At 37.3% G+C, this 26,110-nt stretch overlaps 1 protein-coding gene across 8 annotated transcripts in view; it reads left to right on the top strand.

The window, feature by feature from the left end:
• NBEA (neurobeachin) overlaps positions 1–26,110 on the top strand; it is a 582,506-nt gene that overhangs the window by 385,344 nt on the left and 171,052 nt on the right. The window lies entirely within an intron of this gene.

Here is a 26,110-nt window from a genome sequence, read left to right as displayed (position 1 = left end):
ACCGCTGAAATGCAAATACAGGTGTATTAGTGGTCATCCATCAATTAGTGAACTAGATGGAGTTCGCGCTAAAACAGAGTTACTAACTTGCATTTAAAGTGAGATAATTAATGTCTGCTAATCCTCAGGGTCTTTTTGAATACAGGTTGAAAGTTTACTCTTGCATGCACTGACTACTGGCTTATGGAAGCTGACTCCAGTTAAGGGCCGTACCTGAATTCTCATTGCAGATATCCCTATGTATTAGAAAAATTTTCAAACATTATGCAAGCTGCGTGTTCTTTAAAAATTACACTTGTTGAGAGGAATCTCAAAATATGGCTGTGTTACATATTGTTTACCTTCCAGTCTAAGCTGGGTCATTCAAAGACTGTTTAGCACCTCCCAGCCCTGCATTCCCAGCCTCCCGCTGCCCCCTCCCCTTGCCCTTGGGTAGACTCCCCCCCAGGACACAGATATGGCCTCAGTAAACTGCAGATGCACTTGTCAGAATATTTGAAAAAAAATCTCTGTGATTGAAAGATTATTTTAGTGTGATTTCTTAGTGAGCTGTCTCAATATGTGAAAGCAGATCTCCTGGCAGATAACTAATCCTGAAAATCTCAAGGGTTGAGGACAGACACACAAATAAGGCTGTATCACCCATCTTATATGTCTTCAGTGGTAATCTAACGGTGCACTTCTAACTTCATGAGTTGATTAAGGGAAGATGGTTAATATTTTTAAAGAAAATTAATTTGTAGCCATCCAGTTATTTGGGGTTTAAACGTTTTTGAATAAATGGAAAGGACTCTGCATTTCTGAATTTTGAAGGTTGTAACAGAAAGGCGAAATGGGTTCATGCAGAACAATTTTTGCCCCTCTGGTAGTGTCACTTGAATCTTTAGTGTACAGGAAACTGGAAAATTACTACTTCATATTTATGTAGTGGTTTTCAAACCTAGGCAGATTTTTAATTGCCTGTTTCACTGTAATTGCCATGTTTTCCAAATAAAAAATATTTCCAGCAAAGCCTTCAGATAGCAAATTTGAAGATACTTACTCTTAAATCTCAATATATTGTTGAGGGCATCCATTCAACTTGTTTTTTCCTTTTTTGTGACAACAATCAGAAAATACCTATTATTTATTGTCTTGTTATCTGAGGGCGATAGATTCCCATTTCACTTGAAATCCTACGCTGCATTTGGGGAGAATGGCATCTATTTATTCTATTTCCTAGGACCCTTCAGTTCCCGCAGGAGCCAGAACTAGGAACCCGAAATGCCCCTCCCCTGTTTGCCAGCTTGCGTGTGAATGCACTGCTACCTTTAGGCAGCAGGGAGAGGTGGAAGAGGACGCAAAACCTAGATGGAGGCCCCGTGACTGCCTAGAAAGACCCACGGTGGCCCCTTAGGAAGGCTCCAGCGCGAGTCCAGTGCGCTCCCCGCTGCCTCCTCTCCCTGGTCCTCTCCCTCTCTTCTCTGCTCTCTCACGCATTGCCCTATTTCTATTAGTTTTTAAACCTTACTTGATGTTTCAGCTTTCTCCACATCTGTAAAAGGCAACTGGCTGTGCCCCGGCACCCCTTTGCTCTGGGCAGCCCACGAGGGGCTGCGGTGGAGGCAGGCCGGCGCTTGCATGTTGACCGCGGGAGCCTCTGCGGGGCGCTTTCCGAAAACTGGACCCCAACACCTCGGCCCTTGCATTCTTGGGTCACCCTTAAAAGATCCACCCTGTGGAGGATTCAGGGCCACTGGGGACGCGGAGGCCCCAGAGTGGATTGGGTCCTTGCAGTGGAAAGGTCGCCGGTGCCGGGCGCGCAGGTGGCGCATCTTCGACCTCACTGTGCAGCTTAATTGGGTTAAAGCGAAGCTAAACACCGAAGCACTTTGTGCAAACTAATTGGTGCAACCGGCGCCTTTTCACTAACGATTTACACTTGGAGATAGAAAACTAGATGGGGAGAAAAAGGACTAAGAAACTCTTTAGTCCTAGAGAGTGCCAGGGACGTGAAGTCACTCGGTTTTGAGTAACTTTGAGGATGCCAGGACTGCGTTTTCCCAGCTGCTTCCTACAGCACTCTTCACACCGGAGTTGACAGTGATTTACATAACACAGGATTCTCCGGTGCGCTGTTGGCTAGGGGGCGGGGGGTGAGTTGGGCGCCCTAGAATAATATCCCGCGCCAGTGCCGCTTGTTGCTGCGACCTTGCGATTTTCTGTTACACTGAACACGTGAGATGAATCGCCTTCGGTAACTGAACCCTTTCAGCGATCTGGGCCGCCCGTCATTGTGGAAGCGCAAATTAAACTGTTGTGAAGAGCATAGTCCTATTTTCCATTCTTTGTATTTTTGAACTGAAGTAACTTACGAGGAGGAATTTAACTGTGTGTATATTTGGGGGTAATTCAGCTTATTTTTATCTAGCTTTGTGGGAGTAGGCTTGTTTTGCAGGAAAAAGAGCTATATTACAGTAAAATTTTTTGATATGTCATTTGACCTATTGAACCAGTTATTTCAAGCGATTATGTAATATATAAAAATGGCTTTAAATTAATTTCTTTACTTACGTGAGAAGTCTATAAAAGAATTCTAATAACACCAGTCGTATTATTACACACACACATACACACACACACACACACACACCTGGTGTGTAGAATTTCAATAGTTAGTATTAGAATAAAAGCTTTGTGTGGCTCTTGTTTTGGAGACCGAAATACCGAATTGTTTTCTGTAGTGTGCATGTAGACATCTTTGACATGAGCCAATAATGAAATGATAAGTGAAGAAACTGACCTAACTGAAGAAAAAGAATCCCAAGAATCTTGGAATTTCATGTTAGTGTCAGATGGTTACATTACTGCAATTTGGGATTGTAAGGTCAAAATGACGTTTGTTTTATTTTTTCAGTTTACTAGGCAACCTTCATTTAAAAATGTGCTCAAAAAATTTTTGATTCAAACCACGCCATTATCACAACCGTTAGTAGTATTAATGAATATAATACTTCAACAGGCAAAACAACTTTTCCTGAAGTACTGTTTCCTAAATAATGTTTCCTCAGCTCTGTACATCTGCCTGCCTACACTAGATGTGAAACACGCGGTACTGTATGGTCCCCTGGTAGATTTAAAGGAAAACTCTGTTATGTTGAGGGATGTAGGAATGCAGTTTCTGTGCTTCCTAAATACTAATTTGAGTTTGAATTGTGTGTTCCTAAATGTCAGCAGTTGCAACCTTTATCTGGGAAGAGATATCTGTACGAGGCTAGGCACACACGTTAAGTACTCACATCGATAATGGTTTGTGTTTCTTCATAATTTGCTGGCTGCTAGTCTATTCACAAATATTCATGAATTTAAAGTTTTATTTTTGTAATATGTGCTTATTGCACTGGGGAGATAAAAAGAGTATGAAATTGAGTTTATTAAATTATTTATCCCTGCTGCCGGAGTGGCTTTGAAGGCTCATTGTGCACATCTGATTTCTTTCCCCCTTTCTTTTTTAAAAACGCACCCAGGCTATTTCAACTGTTTCATTCTGCCAGACACAATGTATTTCCCTTTTTACACTAGAGAAATTAAAGACAGATATTTGTGCAGGATTTTCTTTATGTGTCACATTAAATAAAGTAAAATAGGGGGAGTTTTTCTGGTAATCTAATTTGATGGCATCTATGCCTTTCTTCATGTTGTGACTCCTAGTATAAGAACACTTGAAACAAAAGCACTTAAAAATTTCAGAGATCTCTTAAAATAATTATGGAGTGGCTTAATATCAGGCTTATTACAAAGGCAAGCAGAGGGTTGAGGTCACTGTTTGCACAATGTAGACTCATTCTGTTTCTTCAACTAGAGCATCCTGGGTATTGTGGTTGGTTTTTAAGAATTATTATTCAATGGATAATGAAGGTCATTGCCTCAGTTTTCTCCATCACCCTTGTACACAATCATATAGTGCTATTTCTAGTGGCAAATCCAATCCCCCCTCCCACAGTTTTATTCAGTCAACTTGATGTTGCATTTCATTTGTGATGAAAAATGATTTCGAGATCCAAGATGGAAGTTGAAAGTATACCTTGTAGACTTGAAGTAATTCTGAATAATTCTGGCCCAGACTGGTTTTTTTTTTTGTTTGTTTTTTGTTTTGCAAGAAAAAAGAATTTAAAGTCTGCATTATTTATACAGATTTCTCAGCTTGCTTACTTCATTTGAGTGTATCTACAAAAGCGAGGTCTATCTTAATTTACATTTGCAAACTGAAAAAAAAAATTGAGTGGGAATAGAAGAAGCTATCAACCAAAAGAATTCCATAGTGTTCAGAATAAGCCGTGATCGCTAACCTTTGCTAATAATATAAGGGCCAAGGCCTTCGTCATTCATTTATTGACAGTTATGGGGGAAATGATGGTTCCAATGTTTTAGTTCCTCAGAGACCCCTCAGAAAGTCACTTATCTTTCTAATTCATGATAAAATTCAAATTATTTTTAGATTTCAGCTTACAGTTTTCCTTCGAGTGGTACGGAAATATTTAGACAGGCTTAATGGACTTGTGATTTTTTTCTATATGAGTACATGAAAACTAGATATTCCTAAACCATAATGTGGATTTACATATATTTGAGTATGTGGCAACATCTTTAGTTCTCTTAGTAGGCTACATTTAATTTAATTGTAGTTAAAGAAAACAGTAGAATGAGATGCTATTAGTGTCTTGTTAATCTGTACATCGGCAGTGGATCATCCAGGACTGCATTGCTCTCATTACTGTTCTATACTGCATGTGATTAAGCCACTGAAAATATTCAACCTGACCTTGAGACTAGAATATGGTACATAGATAATCAGCTTCTAGCGATTGCATGTCTAAAATAACCTTTTGTATTTCTACTTTATAGTTTTACACCTTATTTTTTTAATGAACAAAGCAATTTTTCTAAACCTGAATTTATTTTTTTAATGATCACTAATTACAGTAATAATTTATATGGATAATTACAACAAATAAAAAAAGATCACATTTTATCATGTATATTTTATGCAATAAAATGGTTTAGAGAAATTATTTGTAACTAATAATTTCCTTTATGTTTACATACAGATATAGAAATCATAAACATAATCTGAGAATAAGCAATCCATATAATATTCATTTCCATTTATGTATGATTATTACTACTCTTCTAATATTCTATATTTGAGCATACTGATGTGTACTTAGCACAATTTTTCATGATTGTCAAAAATACTAAGTTGCAAGTAGTACTGATGTGTAGTTGGTATTGTCAATCTACATATCTTTTTCCATTTATGTAAAAATCTAGATAAATTAGAAGCATAAAAGCATACTTTGTAATATGCAATATTTAAAAATAGGAATCTGGTGAAATAAGCATAATTTCATTCTTATATAAGATTTTGACTTACAATATCAATGTTTAGTTAAAAATGATTTTTGTTTCATATGATTTTCATGCATGAACATGCCATTCTATGAATCTGATAGATAAATATAGTTGTACAACTCAGACATGGAACCTTTTCATTGCAACCAGAATAATTATTCCCACTCCCATTGCATTTTTTTCAATTTTGTTTATAAATTTTATGATTAAGTCCATTGCACTGTAAAGATCTTTTCACAGTAAAGACTATTATTCGTTCTCTTAAAAACTTTTTATTTTATTTTGCTAATTTAATATCATTTTTAATTAGAGCACAGTGAAGCCCAGGCAAAATATGAAATAATATCTTATATTACCAGCAAAAGTTTATAACTGTTAGTTTACCTAAAAGTTGTTTTAATTTATCTAACTAATTATGTTTGGTGACAAGATTAATTTTTCTTTGAAACTACCATTTATTGTGCTAATGCAAATGTATGTAATAGGTTTATAAGTATAGTTTACAGTTTACACATCAAAATATTAGGAAGCAAGGTTCCTAAAACAAGTTAGGAACATTTGGGTGTATTTGTGATGGTACCAACTTTATAACTCCAGAGAAAGGAATGTTGAGATCTCTCAGTATTTGTATTTCTCTTCACAATAAATTAATCTTCCCTTTGAAATCTTCCTTGGAAGAGTCTAAGAATTCATGACAACTAAAATTCATTAATATATTCACATTTATTGAAGCATTAGCCTCTAATCGAAATTTGTATAAATATACATTATCATTTAAATTTGGATAGTTAAAATATTCCAGAATTATTAACTTTTAAGGATACAGATTTTTCCGCCTGCACTGTCATATAAGTACCGCGCACTAACCGATTGCGCCACTGGAGCCCCAGGATACAGATTTTTCCATTGATATTGTTCTTTCAAGTATTTTGCCTTTTTATAACTTGTAATAGCACAAATTAGTCTTTTATTTCTTCCCCTAAGATATACAAATTATTTAAATGCTTTCTGTTTTATATTTTTATTTGGCAGTTACAATAGAAATTATAATGTTATGCATGCTTATAGGCCTATTTAGAAAGAAGTTATTGCTTTCTTAATAATCTTAAGCCATTGTTAGAAAATATACTTTTTATGGTTTGCAAAATACTCTGCATGCAGGCAGTGTACACACACACACACACACACACACACACACACACCAGTGCTCGATAGTAAAAAGATTGAATTGACCTCTGTGCATTCTATATGTTACCCTGTTAAAAGTAAACAACTGCTAAAGGATTGTCAATGCTTCCAGGAAGCAATATCACATTTGAAAGATTATTCCATGTAAACTCTTAGTAGTTTTTAATAATGGCTTAGGAAAATGCAACTAAATGTATTCAAGAAATTCCAGCAGTGTTTATCCAGTCACATAAACTACACCAGTTTTGGCTGTCATAGCTTTTAATTGTGAAATTGAAAATTTTCAATATTGCTGATCATTCTGTTCATAAAAATAAAACAATATCACTTTATTCACCTATTTTAGTATGTATGTATGGACATACAAAAGCATGCAGCATTTTGAAATCATTGTCTATTTTATGCAAGAGACCAAGGTTAAATGTTTTTGCAGCCTTAACCTGTATTTGATAAGCAAAATGTGTAACTCATGGGGGACAGGGGGCTGTAGATAAAGGTTTTTTTGTTTTTGTTTTTTTAAATAGAAAATTCAGTTCTTCATTTGTTTTGCTCTCCACGCTGCATTAGCACCGTTTTCCCCTGTGTGCATCTGCCAGTGTACAATTTAGCCACGGGCATCTGTAGACCTTGTGGTGATCAGTATTGCAGGCAAAAGCCATATGTGTTTAAATAAAAAAAAATCTCTTTATTTCATTTGCTGTTTTAACTGGATGGATAACTTTTGTGCCTCAAGACAGAAGAAGAAAAAATCCAGAAATAATTAATTGCCTCTATTCTTGAGGCAGTTTCATTTTCCCCTCCAATATGGAATGCTTGTCAGCTTTCCTGATAAATGACTGCATGTATTTGCATAGATTTTACATTAACACAAAAATTAGTTTTATTTTGTGGAAAACTAGTTTACATAATAATATAAAACCTAGTGTTATTGATTATGTTTCCAAGCATTGATGACTTTAGAGGTACTGCAACATTCTAAATTTTTGAATATTGGATCAACTTTTTTTCTAATTCAGAAATCTTTTTTATTTGATATAAAATTTCAAAATTTAAAAAATCGTCTAGATGTATTAACCACAACTGTTTTTAGACCCATAGTTAATAGTATCCATTTGCGTAAAGATGTGATTTTAAACTTTTGGCAAAAAGTAGTTACTGCAATACAACGTTTACTACCACTGTATGTAAATATGCTTCAGATAATCAGAAAAGTGTATCTATGAAAATGATTTTAATTTTCATATATGTGTTATCAAAAGGATGATTGCCATTTTGAATTCTTCATTTGATCTCAAGGTTGGGAAGCTATTCATTGTTTGCAGTAAAATTTAAAGTGTACTGAGAATTAGTCTTTCTTCCCATCCTTGAATATTTTTAGTTGTTCACCCTAATCTGAGTGTTAGAAAAAAGCACAACTAGAACTGTTTGGCTGCTAAAAACAATTCCACTTCTTTATGTGGGAGGCAGTGTATGTTTTTCATACTGTAATGTGCCATCTTGTTGTCCAGAGGCAAGCTACTAATTATGTAGTATTATTGTATTATCCATGTTATGGAAAATTCAAGTATGCTCACTGCTTCTAGTTACATCACAGGGCTTTTCATACAATACACTTGATCCTCAAGAAACCTACTATACTTAATGGCAACCTAAACCAAGACTGCCTCTGCCACTTCTTGATTCTGGGACACCCTGGGTGCCAGCTGTCACAGCTCAGCTAATGATGACAAATGCCCCACTCTATGCAGATTGCAGAGCTTGCAGGCTGCTGTGAAAGGCAACCAGATTACCTTTCTTCAGATAGTAACTTAACCTTTTAAACTCATGTCACAATGATCAGCTGTGATAGTTTCAAAATCTGTATCTTTAAAAACAAAAGTCAGAACAGTATCAAATAACTTTTTTTTTTATTTTTTAATATTTGTATGATTTACGATGTCTTACCCTTGAATGCTGTAATTCTAAATGAGAAACTGTAGGTAAGGTATACTTCACATCACCCTACATTTTTGTTTGAAGTCTGCATATAAATCTGGGAGTCTGAAAAGCTGAGAAAATTACTCAGATTACTTAGCCAAAAAATAGGCTGGTAGCTTGAGTTGTGTTCTGTTCATTTCATCTGAACAGTGAAGGCTTAATTTCCCACTTCTTGTTTAGGTCCAACCTGGTCCAAACAAGTGAATATGTTATTTCTTTAAAACCTAGTGAGTTGTTCCAAAATTATTTACAGAATAATGGCTCCCAATGACTGTTTCGCTGAGATTTTGAAATTGAACTTTTGTTTTAAGTTGTTAAGTTGTTCTGTAGAAATGCTTGTTGCGCTATTATACATATTCCTAAATGAATTATTCAAAACCAATAATGAACACCACTTACCATAATGGAATGCAGGGAGATAAATTACCCATTAAATGTTAAAATTGCAGCATTCTTTTCAAGTTACAAGAAACATATGTATTAATTCATTTGATACTTAAAATAACCTACAAGTTAGGAGAGATGAGTGATAAGGAATAGGAACTAAAGCTTAACGAGTAATATTTTTTTCTTATTTTTTCGTCACAAGTAAATATTAGTTCTCTTTTGCAAACAAAGAGACTGAGGCTTGGAAAGGTTGGTTGTATTAGCAAGGATCACAGAAGTAATTGCAGAGCTAACATGTGTCTGGTTTTGGTTACTCTTAGTGCTACCATATCTGTCTATGTTGTGAACATATATTTATATTTGTTTGTCATTGTATAATTTTTCTCTGTACCCAGATATAATTTGTAGCAATTTCTGCTCTGATATACCACAACTATTCTGTAAAAAGTTACAAACTTACATTTTCACTGAGAATATGATTCCACATTAGGTAAGCTTTGCATAACAGGGTCTTTATAGTAAGTTTTTAATTGAGTAAATGTAAGGGACATGTTATGGTGTGAATTTTATGATTATCATATATTGATCTATCATAGCAGGAAACTATTTGGGAAAGATAGATGTTGCTTAATGATTATTGAATTGGACTAATTCACCTAAAAAAATTATTTCACTGTAAAACTTGCTATGAGTAATGGGGTACATTTTTTATAAAAATGATGAATAGAAGCAGTTTCTCAGCTGACTTATCAATATACTTTTTAGCGAAGGTTTATACACATAGTTTTTTTTTTTAAAGATTTATTCAGTTTTATTACGAAGTCAGATATACAGAGAGGAGGAGAGATAGAGAGGAAGATCTTCCGTCCAATGATTCACTCCCCAAGTGAGCCACAACGGGCCGGTGCTGCGCCGATCCGATGCCAGGAACCAGGAATCTCTTCCAGGTCTCCTACGTGGGTGCAGGGTCCCAAAGCATTGGGCCGTCCTCAACTGCTTTCCCAGGCCACAAGCAGGGAGCTGGATGGGAAGTGGTGCTGCCAGGATTAGAACCGGCGCCCATATGGGATCCTGGGCGCGTTGAAGGCGAGGACTTTAGCCGCTAGGCCACGCCGCCGGGCCCTATACACATAGTTTTATCATTGAGCTATCTAATTACCCATAGTCTATCTTGCAGTTCAAGATATATTAAAACTCCTCTTTGTCTTGAGTTTAAGTATAATAATTTTCATGAAAGTACAAGTATTATGATATAAGGGTTTTTATCCAGTGATACACCTGGTCATGTTGTGATGACTGTTTTAATTACATATTCTTCTTTATAGTTTATGATAGTGTTAGTGCTTAACAAATTGCATTTCACTACCTACAAAAATTATATAAAACTATCTGTGAGCATTTGATTAAAATGCACCATGCAGTTAATACCAGGGTAAAAAAAAAAAAACTAATCCTATGTCTTAAGTCAGTGTTTTTACATCTGGACAGGAATGAACCCTGAAAGAGAATATGAAACACCAACATCCCCCCTTGACCATTGGTTTCGTTTTTACACCATTCCCAGCTATGACTGTCTATCTCTATAAGGTCTTATCCCTTTATCAGAGGCCCTCGAAATACGGTACAAAAAAATCCACAATTTACAATGACTCAATGTGCGATTTTTCAGATTTGCAATAGTGTGAAAGTGATCAAAATTCATCAGATATCATACTTGGATTTTGAATGTGGATCATGTCCTTGGCTAGTACTATTTAGACCAATCCTTTCTTTGGTACTAGCCAGTGGCAGCAAAAACCAGCTTCCAGTCAGCCTGACGATTATAAGGGGACGCGAGCTGTACTCTTCTGTGTGCTGTGGGTCTGTGCCAGAATGTTGGTTAGGTGGGTTCCATGCACTTTACACAAACACAATTTATTGTGGGCATATTAGACCAGAATACCATCATAAATTGAGGGACAACTAAATTTGAAGTATCAAATTGAATATATCTCTTTCAGTTGTCATACCTATAGTAGCTTTTAAACCACCCCACTATTCAAGACCCATTTGGGAGCATCGTTTTCTTCAGTTATGGTACATTATTCCCAGAACAGATGGGAAAGTGTGGAGCAGAAAGGCCTCTATTAAGTGAAATACAGTCCTATTTTGTGGCACTACCATTCACTTGTTAACAAATGCTGTGTGTAAACACACCTTTTCTATTTACACATATGTTACTAGAGTCCTAAGAACATGGTTTTGTATTTGTCCAATTTACTTTATATCATTAATTCTTTTCTTTAAAGATTTATTTATTTTTTATTGGAAAGTCAGGTTTACAGAGTGAAGGACAGACAGAAAGATCTTTCATTCGCTGTTTCACTCCCCAAGTGGCTGCTATGGCCTGAGCTGAGCCGATCTGAAGCCAGAAGCCAGGAACTTTTCCCGGGACTCCCAAGCAGGTGCAGAGTCCCAAGGCTTTGGGCCATCCTCGACTGCTTTCTTAGGCCACAAGCAGGGGGCTTGATGGGAAACAGGGCCCCTTGGATACAAACCACTGCCCACATGGAATCCTGGCTCATGCCAGACAAGGACTTTAACCACTAGGCTACTGCACCAGGCCCTTTGTCACTATTTTTATGTATTTTTTTAACTTGTTCAATGCACAGAAAAGCTAATGAACTGGAGATGAATTAAATAGGGCCTATAGACTATAAGAATAATTTATACATAGTCCATTTATATTTTAAGTTTCCAATAAAAATAGTTTCTAATATTTTAGCAAGTGCAGAGATAAAACTTTTTAATTAATCTACTCAAGAGGCAGAGCGATATCCCCTGGTCCACTGCATAAGTATCTCAATGGCCATGGCTGGGCTTAAGCTGAAGTCTGGAGCTGTGAACTCAATCTGGTTACCAGGATAAGTGGATACCAACCACTTACCATCACCACTGCCTCCCAGCATCTGCATTAGCAGGGAGCTGGAGCCATATGCAGATATTGAACCCAGGTACTCTAATACAGGAAGTGTATACCTTAATAGTTAGGTCAAATAAGTATTATGACGGGCTTGGCGGCTTGGCCTAGTGGCTAAGGTCCTCGCCTTGATCCCATATGGCCAGTGGTTCTAATCCCGGCAGCTCAACTTCCTCTCTATCTCTCCTCCTCTCAGTATATCTGACTTTGTAATAAAAATAAAATAAATCTTTAAAAAAAAAATAAAATAAATAAGTACTATGACGTAAAATATATGTATATATTTGGGGCCAGCAGTGTGCCATGACTGATTAAGCTTTGGCAGGTTAAACTGATACTTGGTGTACTGTCCCAACTCCTCTGTTTCTAATTCAGGTGTTTGCTAATGCATCTAGGAAGGCAGTAGATGATGTTGCCTGTGACACAGAAGATCCATTGAAGTTCCAGGCTTATGACATCTTAGTGACCATCTGAGGAGTAAATCAGCAAATGGAAGAGTCTCTCTCTATCTCTGTCTCTGTGTGTATGTGTGTGTGTCTTTTATCTTAAAAACAAGTGAGGAGGGTTTGTTTGAATAGTAGAGTAACAGAGAGGGTGGAGGAGAGGTAGAGAAAAATCCTCCATCCTCCGGTGCAGTCCCCAAATGGCCTCAACAGATGGAGCTGAGGTGATTCTAAAGTCAGAAGCCAAGAGCTTCTTCCACATCTTGAATGGCTGGGAAAATCTTCTGTTGCTTTCCCAGGCACGTTAGCAGGAAGCTGCATCATAACTGGAGCATCTAGGACAGGAACAAATGCCCATATAGGATACCTGTGTTACAGGCAGCAGCTTAACTATAGAACACCAGCCCCCAAATGAAAAACATCTCAAGGGGAAAAAAAACTGCAGTGAGGTACTATTTTTATAAAATAAATGCTTCATACAATGAAATAAATGCTTTTAAAAGTATTTGTTTATTATTATTATTATTATTATTTTATTTGAAAGGCAGAGTTACAGAGGAGAGACAGAGAATGAATCTTTCATCTGCTTGTTCATTGCTAAAGTAGTCACAACAGTAAGAGCTGGGCCAATCTGAAGCTGTCCCAGAATTAATGATCTTAAAGTAGAGAGATCTTCATTAAAAATTAAATAGGCTGAAAAAAAGACCACATTTGAGTACTAAAAAATATAACCAATATTACATAATTGATTAACTATGAAATATATTTCTTTTCATTATATTATGAATGGTTACAAAAAGTTGTATTAGCTTTTCTATGGATGCTACTTTCTGTAAAATCTTAGGTTTCTGAAAGTGTAGACACATGCTTTTATTTGCCAAGCTTTTGTTCCCTAAATAAGGATATTTCATGTGTATTTTATTTACCAACACTGTGACATCCTGGCAGTAAAAACACAAAAACAGCCTGCGTTGGATTTGGCTCTCTAGCAGTTTGTGTCTTGAGTGGAGAATAAAGTCCTGTGTTTTCACAAAAGAAACACGCTCGAATAAAGAGCTGCCCCATCTGTTTCATCTGGTGACTTATGCAATAATAGGTGTTATCGCATGAATTTAAATGCACAAGTAGTTTTTTTTTTTTTATGAACTCTTTCTGTGCTCTGAGGAGTTTATAAGTTACATACTCCATTGTGTGTCAGTCGCAGCTGACCTCAGTGCATTCTGCTGAGCATATTTGCAGTATAATTAAAACTAATGAAGCCCAGAACACGGCTAATTCTCTAAGTGATTTATTCTTATGCTCTTGTCTGATGGTAAAGGATTCTCCCAGTCATAATCTCTGCCACTTATTATTTTTTCTTCGCATGATATTGACACGGCTACTCTGATTTTATGTTTGATTGGCATTAAAAATAATTGGACATTTGAAAACTGAGAAGTGAGTTTCAAAGTAGAAGTTTATTTTTATTTGTTGGTCCACTGGGTAGAGGGGAATACCAGTTGTTTGCCATCCTTTGTTTTTTCTTTGTATCTCAAAATGATTGTGGCACCTGTGAGTAGCCAATGGGATAGAAAATGTCAAGTGCTAAGAGTCTCAAAAAATATATACCACTAGGGAATAAAGTCTGCAAGTGAAATGATTTTAAAATTATTAACAAAATAATTCCAGTTTGCCAAAGAAAACTGAAGATTAAAAAAAAATCCTTATGACTCACCTTGGTGTTTCAAAGCTTTGTTTCATGAACATGGCTGCACTGTACAAGGAGTGTTGAGATGACATTTCTTTACATGCCCTCACCAAGTAGTCAGTGGTTCAGTGGCCTGTAACACCTTAAATCCCTTCAACTTGCTTTCCTTTTCTGTTATAACTGTTTCAATGAATGGCACTTTTGTGGTGCAGGTTAAGAGCAGGTAACTCATTGAGGACATCTTAGGATGAGGACAAGCACAATGACCAACAAAAAAGAAAGGCTGTGACTTTATTTAAACCTCATGCTGAAGTCTCCTCAGGTAATTAGTATTGCATATGTCCTATCTGTTCGTCTGTTGCCTAGAAAATATAGCAGAATTCGTTGCTAAATAATGGCTGCCTTTATCTGTTGAGGACAATAATTGATATTTATTGTAATGCAGAGCCCAAATAACAAAAACCTTAAAGACAAGAATCACTTTCTTAGATACACTAAAATACCTATATTAGTTTAACTCATTGGCTAGAGTACAGACATGTCTTATTGTTGTCATGAGACATTTAATGCTGCTTTGCATAAATTCTAATACTGTCTGGATACTTTGACTGAATTAATCACTCTTCCTCACATTTTACCCTTTGCCTGAAAGTCACCTTAACATTTAAATCACATATCTCAGGACCTTGATGGAGAAAGTTGCATGTGAATGCTGTGTTTAAATTTGTATCTCTTTACAAAAAACAAAACCAAACAAAAAAACAGAATAAACTGGTAAACAACTTTTTATACACATTGAGCTTTTATAAACTAGGCATTGTACTGACTGCCTGATTCATAATGTATTTTCATCCTGTCAAGAACACAGAAATCAAGACACAGAGTTAAGGATTTGCAAAGTTGAGGTTGGTGTCCGTGCCATGTGGCTGCAGACACTGAAGCACTCACCTTGTTATGCGTCACACTACACTTCACCTCAGTTTGTCCTCTCATCTGTAAAGCAAGGACAGTAGTATGTACACACATGGTTGTTGTATGTACAAAGCTTTTCTTGAGGCCTTTTCTGTTTGTTACTATCTTTGACTTGGGTCATAACTTTTGTTTTAAAGACTTAACACCTAGGGCCAGCACTGTGCCTTAGCTAGTGAAGCTTCTGCCTGAACCATTGGCAACCCATATGGGTGCCAGGTGAGACCCAAAAGCTCCACTTAAATCCAGCTCCATGCTAATGCTCCTGGGATAAACAACAGAAGATGGCCCAAGTGCTTCAGACCCTGAACTCATTTGGGGGGACCAGATAAAGCTCCTGGCACCTTACTTCTGGCCTCTGACAGGCCCAGCTCTGGCCATTGCAGCCATTTGGAGAGTGAACCAGCCAATGGAAGATTCTTTTTTTCTCTCTAACTCTGCCTTCCAAATAAATAAATCTCAGAAAGCCTCAACATCTATGACACAATCATTGACTAGTCTCCTGCCCTTTGCTGCATCCTAAAACCCTGTGCTCTGTCAATCAACAAGTTTCATAGATTTTTATTCTTTCCTGGTGTCTTTCCCATATATTCTTTTCATTCCTACCACCTCAGCTATCCTAGATCTTTATCATGTCTGTCACTCTGTGGCTTCCTGTTTCTAGTTTTCCCATCACTAAGAATGCTACAGGGTTACTTTCTCACCGGCCACTTTTATCACCTTTCTCCCTGTTCAAAAATTTGTATTGGTTACAGTTTGGAAATGAAGAAGAAAAGTGGATATGGAAGCAGGAAGAAATGGAAGAAGAAGGGGAGGGTAAAAAAATTCCTCTGGTATTGCTGCACTTCACTATTTGGTTACAACATGAGTTCCGATATGAATTTCTTGGTATCCATCCTTGCATTCCATAACTGTAGACGGATTATTTCTTGAGTACAATTCTTAACATTCCTTTTCTTCCTTGCCTTTTCACCTCTTATTCTTCATCCATCAGAATTGCATGTTTTTCTTAATGTTATTTTTTTTCTCTCCATCAATAATCCTAATTTTATGGTCTTTGCTTCTCAGTAATCTTATATCTCTTGATTCCCCCACTGTTTAAATGTAAATAAGTGCTACTAAAAATAATATTTAAATTTGTGCATGTCTTTTTTTTTCCAGAATTGGTTCAGAATTCTAAGCAAAATTCTGTCCTTATCCAAAGGCCTAGCTTAGCAGTACACATATAATGGAGTATTTGTGCATGAATTTTGAATGAAAATATTTGTGAATTATTAAAAATGCAGGAAGAAAATAATGGAAATTTAGCAATTATTTAAAAATTGAAAACTGATAACCATTGCCATTTTTCTACAGACTGGTTACAAATTTGGCAAACTCATAAATTTCATTCAAGAGTATTATAATAATGTATTGAATTAGGAAAACTCACTGAGGATTTGATATGTAAATTGAGATTCTTATTTTTTATATAGGTTAAATTTTTCTTTATTTGAAAAGCAGAGTGACAGAGGGAAATAGAAGGAGAGAGAGGGAGAAAGAAAGATCTTTTGTCTACTGTTTAGCTTCACAAGTGGCTGCAACACCCAGGGTTAAGCCAGGTCAAAGCAGAAGTGTAGAACTCCAGCTGAGTTTCTCACAGGGGTGGCAGGGACCTAAGTACTTGGGCCATCTTCGCTGCTTTTTCAGGTGGATTAGCATGCAATTAGGTTTGAAGCAGAGGAGTCAGGACTCAAACCAACTCTCCAATATGGGATTACAGAAAATGACTTAACCTGTTAGACCATTAATGCTGGCCCCATTCAGTTGACAGCCATCTCAAACTGTCGCTGCTAACACTGGGTCATAACACCATGCAGTGAAGCAATCCATGCATCTCTACTGTGTCACATAACTACCAGTGGCAGAATTGAACCCTGCTTTATCTTTAGTTTCTTCCGTTGAGATGCTGAATTTTCAACACAGTATAGAAAAGTGGCTTCCTTTAGGGAATTATAGAGATTTTAAATGAATATTTTCAGTGTTCTAACATTCATAAATTACATAATATCTATCATCAACTATTGTGTGAAAGATGTTTGATTATAAAATTACAGTAATCTGCCAACTGGTAGCAAATGACCATCTTACATTGGCATCGATACAGAACTGCATGAATTTGCACCATTTATTGTACTTCCTAAACATTAGCACAGGAAAACAATCCATTGACATGCCCTGTGGGGGGCTCTGGCAAAAAATCTGTTATTCGTTTGCTTATCAGATATTTATTGATCATCTCCTGTACTCTCCACTATACATATTAAACCCATCCTGGCCTCCACAGAGCTTCAAGACCAGTAAAGGAGTGCAGAAAATTGAGTACACAATTGCAGTTCTGTGGGCTAAGCACTAAATTATTTGAGGAGAAATTGCAGGACTCACAATGGAAGGACATATAAGAACAATCCAGGGAAGCATTCTTTCTCTCTGTCCTGCCTTCAGGCATCAGTAGCAACTAATACAGGGCATGTATGGCTCTCCACCTCCACCGGGAAGGCAACTACATGACAAGGGCAGTGAAGGAACAGGGAGTGTTTGGACATGCCTAATTCTCATGTTTCCAACTATGGGGCAAATGTTCCACCAGTTCAGATACAGAAGTATTAGAGCAAGAACAAATTTTATGGAGAGGTGGTAAATTCAGTCTTCACCATTGAACTATGTACTATCCATGTGGAGACCTCAGTTAGGCAACTAAATATGAATATATGGCTCAAAAACTTAGGAGAAAAATCTAGGTTTCATCATTTTATATATTTAGAAGCATGAAATTCCATGAAAAGCACCAGGAGACAATATAGAATGGAAAAAAGCACAGTGACAACATCTGGGATCACACACAGTGGAAGATGATTCAGGAGGAATTAATGAGGAAGAAAAGTTTAAGAAGAAAGGAGGAAGGCTAACGGAGCTGTTCTAAAAGCAAAACACAAGAAAGTTTTAGTAAAAAAAAAAGCTAGTGAACAACCTTTCATTACCACATAGGCTGAAAAAATAACATGAATTTTTATGGTCTGTATTTGAGCATCAGTGGAACATACATACAAAAACAGATCATGATAAAGTTGAAAATGAATGGGAGATAGAAAGTGTTGCTTTCGGACTACTGGTTTCTGTGAACAGACTACTGGTTCCAAAATGCGAAGAAAAAAGCGTAGTAGGTCAATAAGCTGAAAGAAAATGGAGTAGTGAAGAAACTGAAAGTCTTGATTAGAGTTGCCAGATTTAGCATTAAGAAAAACAGGACACTCAGTTAAATTTAAATTTCAGATAGATATTTCATTGTCTGGAATCCAAGCTTAATGAGAACCCCTGTGATTTATCTGGCTACCCTAGATGAAGGTAGAGTAAATGTAGTGGTATTGCTAGCCTAGAACAGTGAGGGGCAGGTGTTGTGATGTAATAGGTTACTCTGCCATCTCTGATGATGACACTCCATATGGGCCCCAGTTTCAGTTCAGGCAGCTCTACGTTCGATCCAGATCCCTGCTGAGGCAGCTGGGAAAAAAAAAAAAAAAACAGAAGATGGCTCAAGTCCTTAGACTGTGACCTATCTGGCAAGCCCAGATGAAGCTCCTGATTTCAGCCTAGCCCCTCACCATTTCTCTCTCTCTCTCTCTCTCTCTCTCTCTCTTTCTCTCTCTCTCTCTCTCTCTCTCACACACACACACACCTTTAAAAATAATAGAAAGAGATAACTGAAACATGGGAGACACAAGATGTCATGAAATAGAATGTGACCATAAATATCAAGTTTTCTGAAATTGAGTGAAGTCAAGGAATTTTTTAAAAAGATACAATTTTTTTTTAAAAAAATTACACAGAGAGTTAAAAGTTACAGAGAAGGAGTGTGAGAGAGAGAGAAAGATCTTCCATCTGCTGCTTCACTCCCCAAATTGGTGCAAAGGCTGAACTGGTCCAGTCCAAAGCCAGAAAACAGGAGCTTCTTCCAGGTTTCCCACATGGCTGTATGGGTCCGAGGGCTTGAGCCAGCTTCCACTGCCTTCCCAGGCCACAAGCAAGCAGCTGAATCATAAACGGAGCAGCTGAGACACAAACCAACTCCCATATGTGATGCTGGCACCAACCCAAATGTGAAGAAATTTAAGTTTTAAAATGTAATGTGCTTGAGAAAGCAGCAGCTGTCCCAAGTACTTGAATCCCTGCATCCACATTGGCAGTCTGATGCAGTTTCAGGCTGCTTGGCTTTGGACTCTCCCAGCCCCAAACCACTTATGGAGTAAACCAGCAGATGGGAACACCACCACCGTTAATCAACACAGATATCAAAAATCGCATTGCTCAAGTCTGATATTTCAGATGGCACAGAATTTGCGTCTATGTACATGCATATGCTTTTTACATTATCTATAGATTATTTATAATACCTAAAGCAATGTAAATACCGTGTAAATAGTGCTGTAATGTATTGTTTAGAGAGTAAAAACAAAGTCTGTACATAGTAAGACTGCATTTTTTTTCAAACATTTTTAGTTGGCAGTTATTTGAATCCACAGATACGGAGTTGATGTGAAATTTGCAAATACAGAGGCTGACTACATGCTTTAAGAAGTTGCCAAAGCAATATGATAACAATAAAAAATCTAATTAATGCATAAAATCTCAGTAAAGAAAAATGAGATGAACAAAAATATGAAAGATATAGAAAAAAGCAGTATGGTGCAAATATGTCCAACCATAGTGATGGATTACAGAATCTAGTAAAACCATGGACTGTCAGACTGAATTAAGCAACAAGATCCACCTCTTGACCCTCTACATACAAACATATGCTGTCAGCTAAATGCATTGACCCAATTTAGATGAAAAGCTATAGATAAACGAAAATAAAAGGATGAAAAATGATATACTATGCAAACAGCATTCATAAAGTAGTTGGGGGGCTATACCAATATCAGAAAAAAAAAAAGAGTACTACCTAAAAAGTGCCATTAAGTATGGAAAGAATGGATTTCTGGACCCTATGCAATAGTGTAGTGGCTAAAGTCCTCACCTTGCATGCCCAGGATCCCATATGGGCGCTGGTTCTAATCCTGCCAGCCCCGGTTTCCATCCAGCTCCCTGCTTGTGGCCTGGGAAAACAGTCGAGGACGGCCCGATGCTTTGGGACCCTGCACCTGCGTGGGAGACCTGGAACAGCTCCTGGCTCCTGGCTTCAGAATGGCTCAGCTCCAGCCACTGTGGCCACTTGACGAGTGACTCAGCAGACGGAAGATTTTCCTCTCTTTCTCTCCTCCTCTCTGTATATCCACCTTTCCAATAAAAATAAATAATAATAATAATAAGGGTGGATTTCTAATTGTGAAAATATTATTTCCTTGGGCAGATAAAATAATTGTAAATCTGTGTGCATCCACTCACAAAGCCCAACATACATGAAGCAAAAACTAACAAAATTGACAGGATAAATATACAGTTCACCAAAAATAGTCAGAGGCTTCAATATCCTACTTTCAATAACAGTACAATAACCATGCATGATATTTAACAGCATGTAGATTTAAAAAAAAAAAAGATTGGGTTGGAGGCATGGTGGCCCAGTCCTGCCTGAAGTTCTAATAGTCCATGTGAGCCCCAGTTCATGTCCACTTCTAATTCAGCCTCCTGCCTATGACCTAGGAAAGCAGAGGAAGATGGCTCCGGTCCTTGGGACCCTGCATCCATGTGGGAGACCCCAGGGAGGCTCCTGGCTTCTGGCTTTGAATCAGCTCAGCTCTGGCTGTTATGGCCATTTGATTAGTGAACCAGCATATGAAGGATCTCTCTCTCTCTCTCTCTCTCTCTCTCTCTAACCCTTCCTCTCTCTAACCCTGCATTTCAAATAAAAATATTTTTAAAAAATCAAAATGAAGAAAACAGTATAAACCAATCACACTTAACACACATCTATAGGTACTCACCCAGCAAAAGCCCAATTCTTCTTTAATGCACATGGACTTTCCAACAAATAATTTTTCTCCTAAGTGTGTGTTCCAGTCCCACAGATAGCTAGTCCTGATGTTTAGGGTGTGTTAAAATACATTGTGTGTGGGCAGGCATTGTGTCATAGCCAGTAATTAACTGCTTCAGACATGACATCCCACATTGGAGTACCTGGTTTGGGTCCTGCCGCCTTCACTTTCAGTCCAGTTTCCTGTACTAAGCCATAGCAAAAAGTATTGCAGCACTTTTGGGGAGTGAACCAGCAAATGGAAGATATCTCTTTCTCCTTCTCTTTTCTGTCTCTTCTTTTCAAATAAAATATTTAAGTAGATCTATTTAGAACAAAATCCAGCATAAGTAAATATTTTTGTTTTTGACCTAGTATACTTTATTTGCAAGATAGGCTGTTACTTTTATACCGCAATGTATTGTTTTGTTTTTCTTATTCTTTCCCCCAAAATTGTTACATTAAATTCAATATAAAATAATGATATATTGATAACCTTAGAGTTCTTATTATAGTTTGATTTCTGCAAAAGCTGTATTTGAAAAGCATATAAAACAAATTTGATGAGGTAAATGCCTTGGAGTTTCTTGAGGTATTTTTTGTGTAATAAGAATTACTTGCATATAAGCATATTTTACTGCTTATTTAGAAGATAGAACCTTGTGTTGCGCATCTTGCTTTTTCTGTGTCCGGTTGGAATTGCCAACATATCTCTCATGGGATGTATAGAATAATTGCTAATCACCGATCAGTTTTTCCCTCTCCAGTATCAGTAACAAGAGAACCAAAGGCAAGAGTTTAATGCCTGACGGGATAAAGAGCAGTGATGTATCAGTACTGATGTGTGAAAACAGCACAGTTTAGTTGTTTTAGAGATTGTTGTAGCTATAGTAAATGATGAAATGATTCTTTTAAGATTTGTTTATTTTCTTGGAAAGTCAGAAATATAGAGAGAAGGAGAGACAGAAAGAAAGCTCTTGCATCTGCTGGTTCACTCCCTCAGTGGCTGCAATGGCCACAGCTGAGTTGATCCGAAGCCAGGAGCCAGGAGCTTCTTCTGGCTCTTCCACATGGGTCCAGGGTTGCAAGGCTTTGGGGCCGTCCTCGACTGCTTTTCCAGGCCATAATCAAGGAGCTGGATGGAAAGTGGGGCTGCCAGGATAGGAAACAGCACCTATATAGGATGCTGGCACATGCAAGATGGGGACATTAGCCAGTAGGCTATCGCATCAGGCCCTGAAATACTTTTCGTGAAGCACTTACTCTTTTTTCAAAAACTACATTAAGATAATTTGAAGGAAAGGTGCTTGAAAACAGTCCCTTGATCTGTTTAAAAAATTTTGTATTGTCCTTGGCAATTTAATTTCTGTAACTGCACCCTGAAAATACTTTTTATTCACATATAATTAGTCATGAGAAAATTAATTTTTAAAATACCAAAGTGTATTTTTTAATTACATGTCCAGTTTTTCTTATAGTTTCATGAGGCATCTGTCTTCATCAATGAAAATACAGTGTGCTAAATACTCCATGAATTTGTTTTCCTCCATGTCACCCTAGAGTGAGGCATGCCTGCTACGACTGACATATGCATTTCTGATATTAATTAATGAGTTCTTTATGATTTTTTGTTTGAGATTTGTATAGTGATGCTATTTCAAGAAAGAATATCTAGTCAAATTTGTGTGACCACACCAGACACTTGAACAGTAGCTATTAATCCTGGCCTTGCATCTGCAACCCAAATTCATCACAATCACTTGTAGGAGAAAATATTCTGGCCATAACAAACAGATTTAGATTTCCTTTATCAGAATGAGAGAAAATTGATGTAATGCTCTTTGCATTATCTTTTACAGAAAAACGTGAGATCTGTTTACCTGGTTGAAATTCAAATTGTTTTATGATGGTGTCAATTCTCTGGTTTTGGCAGCACTTCTGAAGCGTCTATTCACAAAAAGACTCCCATAGTGAATGAATGCTAGTGTTGACACCACCTAACAAGCGGGGATTATGTGTTTACAGAAGAAGTAATATGATAGGTCAAGTATAAGAGGCACTTCTCAAGAGCACTTCAGCGCATAATGAGTGACTGACGAGAAAGTGCGGAGCTGCCACTCTTTGGCTTGGAGTCCGTGTTGATGCCTGCCTCTCTTCGCCAAAGCTCTCTTGATCATGTTCAGCTGCTCTGTTCTCATGTGGGGAATAATAGTAGAGTAAAGCTGCTTTTCTGTCTCATTTTTCTTGCTAATTTACACATTCAAGCCATTTTTTGTTTGCTACCCTTATTTGCTATTCCCTTTTGTCAAGGCACTGTTCTCTTTTTTGCCTCAGGCCTAAGAACTAATTTGAGCTTCTATAATTACTTCATGTTTTACACCTGTCTGCATATCATGCACCCCCGTGTCCCTGTGCTTAAGCTGTATATTTCCTGGCAGAAAAGCTAGTTTTCATATACATGGACTCCTGAGTTTCTCCCCTCAGACTTCCTTGAGAAGAAACACAATTAAACTGTTGCGATATCCTCGGCAGTGCAGCTGACCTTTGCAGTTCATGAAGGACAAATGAACGCTGTCTGCTCAGACAGTTTGTGTTAAGACATTGTTGAGCAGAGAGCCCTAGCTTTGTTCCTCCTGAATGAAGCAATGGTTGTAGTCATTTTAAAATCATTAAGAGCCTGAATGCACAGTCTCATTCTACAGTGTTTGCTCTACAGCTGCTCTTCTACTTTAATAGCAGCTTATTAAATTTGGGTCAAGCGTACTCTGAAGAGTACCACAATGAAGAAACTGTTCTAAAAGTTACCTGCTTAAAAAAGGCAATTGATTAGATTTTTAACTTAAGTGACAGCTGCAATTCATTGCCTATTCTTTCTGATGTCCTGCAGCCCAAGCAGCCTTTTGTAATTTGGGCTTCATTTTGTAAGAGCTTTCTTGAATAATCCAGGGTTGCTTTCTACCCAGAGCCTGCTTCAATCCAATTAGGAGTTTAACAAGGGTCAAATTAAGGAGACTTTGCACTTCATGTTTGCATCATTAGCTGTAAGACTGTTATGTGAGTGCATGACTGTGTGTCAGGAGAGAGAGGGGAAGGCTGCAAGATGGGACAGACACAAAGCTGTCATCCACCATGTGCTGTGCCCCTCTCGGAGGGAGGCTCAGCAGGCTAGCAACAACATTTCCAGTTGTCTTTTGAGGTTGTTGGCTTGTCATATCAGCTGGTATATAGTTGTTGGGAGGTTACAGGTGCTAGCTGGGGCTGCTAAAGAAGAGTGTATTATTGCCTGCTCTTCCCTTCTGGTAGCCTGTTGTGATTGGACAAACGACTGGGAAGACATGAGGTTGAAGCCTCCTGAGCATTCATTATTTTTGATGAGATGACAACTGTCTACATTGCTATTCTCACTCCTTGTGCTCCATCCTGCTTTTTCTTTTTTTTTTTGTTTTGTCTTGAAAACATAATTGTTCGTTCTGTAAAATATTATCGTTGAGAGTGAAAACTATTTTTTATAGGCAAATAGAGGCCCTGAAAAAGGAGTTAGCTGCTGTTCAAGCAAAGAGTTCATGATAATATTTTCGGAATCGTATTACTTAAAATAACATTATTTCATTTTGTTCATACCATCAAGTTATATTTATATTTGCTAATGTGATTTCCCCATATGATGTCACTGTTTTAAAACAGCCCATTTCCAAAGAGAAAAGATTCAATTACTCGGCACGTCCATGCGTGGGATATTGCTGGAGAACTGTGGCTGTGCCCCTGTGCGGAGCTTTGTGCTGCTACATACAAAGTAAAGATTTATCTAAAAATAACACTTGCATTGTTCCTTTCTTACCTCCTCAACCCATTAATAGGTACTTTAGTATCATGAGAGTTTTCATAGTTTAATCCCCTTTCAAAAGCTTTTCAGAATAAAAGCTCTAAATGGTCCTCAGTATTAATTTGATGTGACTTCTGTACAATATGGTTTAAAGCTCTCAGAAGCACATTTTTACCGCTACCCCTTTTTTTTTTTAATGAGAGCAATGTGTGGAAAATACTAGCTAAATGCTTAGCACAGTCATTAATGTGAGCCATTCTTGTTGTTTTGTGATGGTGTAGTTTGCCAGTTTAAAAAATTGCCAACATGGTGATAGAACTACTAATGCTCTAATATGTTATTCTGGGTTCTCCATCAGTTTTTAAAGTATATACACACTTAATATTGATACTTTTCCAAGCTTTGCTTTTTTTCTCTGATGCGCCAAGAATTAGAAGCCAGTAATTAAGTCAGCCTGGGCAGTAGCAATCGGGCTTGATTCTGTACACTCAGTTACATCTTTGTTTATGTTTGGGCCACAGCAGTTTCAAATACGAGAGCTCCTAGCACTAATAACTCCACCTTCTTAGCGTATTTTGTTGTTTTGATTATACAACTATCTAAAAATTTGTATATGATCAACGTAATTCTTGCTGTCTGCAAATCATTTAATACTGAATCTGTGGATTACATGACAAGTTCCATTGCTTCAGTTTCTTGTACACCCACAAAGCCTCTGTTGAGGAGGGGAAGCCCCCCTAATTCTTTTAAATTCCATATTTCCTCATTGAAATCTAATGTTTACTTTCCAAGGGGCAAAATAGGGATATATGTTTATGTGCAGTTGTGTACATATATTTGAATGTCACAAGCATCTTTGAACAGTGAAAAGCTAAAAAAAGGAAACACGAACATAGTTTTATATCTGCTAGCTCCAGAAACTAAGCTAGTGAAACAGTGGCTAGAGCTCAACAGTACCTCCTGCCCCACAGGCGTGGAGTACAGACACAGGCACATTCAAATACCCACACTAATTAGAGGAAATTTGTAATCAGGAAGGTACTTTTTTGGGGGGAAGATAATCTTATCACCAAATTCTGGTCAGTTTTCCCATGAAACTTTGACCTCATTTGTTGAATATGTCTTGTTACTTAAAAGTTTTCTCATTTGTTTATTTTCTTTCCAAATGCTGAATTCTACACATCTGCTTTAAACTCAACATGTACCACCATAATGAAACAACTTTGTGATAAAAAAGATTAAATAAGGCAACCTGTAGGAAAAAGATACTGAGAAACATATATAAATGATTACA

The sequence above is a fragment of the Ochotona princeps genome, chromosome 12 (genome assembly GCF_030435755.1).
Source record: "Ochotona princeps isolate mOchPri1 chromosome 12, mOchPri1.hap1, whole genome shotgun sequence".
Classification (NCBI taxonomy): domain Eukaryota; kingdom Metazoa; phylum Chordata; class Mammalia; order Lagomorpha; family Ochotonidae; genus Ochotona; species Ochotona princeps.
Note: the sequence above shows the minus strand (reverse complement) of the source record. Positions and strands in the feature narration are given on the sequence as shown.